Here is a 3,491-nt window from a genome sequence, read left to right on the forward strand (position 1 = left end):
TAAAACAGGAAGCACCCGTGCTCAGGTCTGTTCAACGCTGTTCTGACCAGTATTCCACGCTTCAAGATTGCTTTGATCAGGTGGACTGGGATATGTTCTGCATAACGCCGAACAACAACAATGATGAATACGCTGAATTGGTGAGCGAGTTTATTAGCATCGGTGATGTCGGAAGCCACGCTTGAAGATTGTTTTGATCACGCGGACTGGAATATGTTCCCGTCAGCTTCAGAGAACAACATAGACCTATATTCTGACTCGGTGAGTGTGTTTATAAAGAATTGCATTGGAGATGTTGTACCAACAGTGACTATTAAAACCTTCCCCAACCAGAAACCGTGGATTGATGGCAGCATTCGCGCGAAACTGAAAGCGCAAACCACTGCTTTTAATCAGGGCAAGGTGACCGGAAACATGACCGAATACAAACAGTGTAGGTAGCTATTCCCTCCGCAAGGCAATCAAACAAGCTTAGCCTCAGTACAGAGGCAAAGTGGAGTCGCAATTCAACGGCTCAGACACAAGAGGTATGTGGCAGGTTCTACAGTTAATCACGGACTACAAAAGAAAAACCAGCCCCCCGCGGACCACAATGTCTTGTTCCCAGACAAACTAAACAACTTCTTTGCTCGCTTTGAGAACAATACAGTGCCACTGACACGGCCCGCTACCAAAACCTGCAGGCTCTCCTTCACTGTAGCCAACGTGAGTAAAACATTTAAAAGTGTTAACCTCGCAAGGCTGCAGGCCCAGACTGCATCCCCAGCCGCGTCCTCAGAGCATTCGCAGACCAACTGGCTGGTGTGTTTGCGGAAAACATTCAACATTCAATTCAATCCATATCCCAGTCTGCTGTTCCCACATGCTTCAAGAGGGCCACCATTGTTCCTGTTCCCAAGAAAGCTAAGGTAACTGAGCTAAATGACTACCGCCCTGTAGCACTCACTTCTGTCATCATGAAGTGCTTTGAGAGACTAGTCAAGGACCATATCACCTCCACCCTACCTGACACCTAGACCCACTCCAATTTGCTTACCACCAAAATAGGTCCACAGACGACGCAACCACACTGCACACTGCCCTAACCCGTCTGGACAAGAGGAATACCTATGTGAGAATGCTGTTCATCGACTACAGCTCAGAATTGAACACCATAGTACCCTCCAAACTCGTCATTAAGCTCGAGACCCTGGGTCTCAACCCCGCCCTGTACATCTTGGTACTGGACTTCCTGATGGTGTTGAGGGTAGGTAACATCTCCACCCCCCGCTGACCCTCAACACTGGGGCTCCACAAGGGTGCGTTCTCAGCCCTCTCCTGTACTCCCTGTTCACCTATGACTGAGTGGCCATGCACGCTCCAACTCAATCATCAAGTTTGCAGACAACACTACAGTGGTAGGCGTGATTACCAACAACGACGAGACGGCCTACAGGGAGGAGGTGAGGGGCCCTTGGTGTGTGGTGTCAGGAAAACAACCTCACACTCAATGTCAACAAAACAAAGGAGATGATCGTGGACTTCAGGAAACAGCAGAGGGACCCATATCTACATTGACGGGACCGTGGTGGAGAGGGTGGATAGTTTTAAGTTCCTCTGCGTACACATCACGGACAAACTGAAATGGTGCACCCACACAGACAGCGTCGTGAAGAAGGCGCAGCAGCGCTCTTCAACCTCAGGAGGCTGAAGAAATACGGCTTGACACCAAACACACTCACAAACTTCTACAGATGCACAATCGAGAGCATCCTGTCGGGCTGTATCACCGCCTGGTACGGCAGCTGCCGCCCATAACCGCAAGGCTCTCCAGAGGGTAGTGAGGTCTGCACAACGCATCACCGGGGCAAACTATCTGCCCTCCAGGACACCTACACCACCCGATGTCACAGGAAGGCCATAAAGATCATCAAGGACAACAACCACCCGAGCCACTGCCTGTTCATCCAGCTATCATCCAGAAGGCAAGGTCAGTACAGGTGCATCAGAGCTGGGACCGAGAGACTGAAAACAGCTTCTATCTCAAGGCCATCACTGTTAAACAGCCACCACTAACATTGAGTGGCTGCTGCCAACATACTGACTCAACTCCACTTTAATAAATGGAAAAATTGATCAACTTATCACTAGCCACTTTGAACAATGCCACTTTATATCATGTTTACATACCCTACATTACTCATCTCATATGTATATACTGTACTCTACACCATCTACTGCATCTTGTTTACATACCCTACATTATTCATCTCATATGTATATACTGTACTCTACACCATCTACTGCATCTTGTTTACATACCCTACATTACTCATCTCATATGTATATACTGTACTCTACACCATCTACTGCATCTTGTTTACATACCCTACATTACTCATCTCATATGTATATACTGTACTCTACACCATCTACTGCATCTTGTTTACATACCCTACATTACTGTACTCATCTCATATGTATATACTGTACTCTACACCATCTACTGCATCTTGTTTACATACCCTACATTACTCATCTCATATGTATATACTGTACTCTATACCATCTACTGCATCTTGTTTACATACCCTACATTACTCATCTCATATGTATATACTGTACTCTATACCATCTACTGCATCTTGTTTACATACCCTACATTACTCATCTCATATGTATATACTGTACTCTATACCATCTACTGCATCTTGTTTACATACCCTACATATGTCTCATATGTATATACTGTACTCTATACCATCTACTGCATCTTGTTTACATACCCTACATTACTCATCTCATATGTATATACTGTACTCTACACCATCTACTGCATCTTGTTTACATACCCTACATTACTCATCTCATATGTATATCTCATATGTATATACTGTACTCTACACCATCTACTGCATCTTGTTTACATACCCTACATTACTCATCTCATATGTATATACTGTACTCTACACCATCTACTGCATCTTGTTTACATACCCTACATTACTCATCTCATATGTATATACTGTACTCTATACCATCTACTGCATCTTGTTTACATACCCTACATTACTCATCTCATATGTATATACTGTACTCTATACCATCTACTGTATCTTGTTTACATACCCTACATTACTCATCTCATATGTATATACTGTACTCTACACCATCTACTGCATCTTGTTTACATACCCTACATTACTCATCTCATATGTATATACTGTACTCGATACCATCTACTGCATCTTGTTTACATACCTTACATTACTCATCTCATATGTATATACTGTACTCTACACCATCTACTGCATCTTGTTTACATACCCTACATTACTCATCTCATATGTGTATATTCTGTACTCTATACCATCTACTGCATCTTGTTTACATACTCCACATTACTCATCTCATATGTATATACTGTACTCTATACCATCTACTGCATCTTGTTTACATACCCTACATTACTCATCTCATATGTATATACTGTACTCTACACCATCTACTGC

Source organism: Oncorhynchus gorbuscha, linkage group LG19, assembly GCF_021184085.1.
Source record: "Oncorhynchus gorbuscha isolate QuinsamMale2020 ecotype Even-year linkage group LG19, OgorEven_v1.0, whole genome shotgun sequence".
In the NCBI taxonomy this organism is placed as follows: domain Eukaryota; kingdom Metazoa; phylum Chordata; class Actinopteri; order Salmoniformes; family Salmonidae; genus Oncorhynchus; species Oncorhynchus gorbuscha.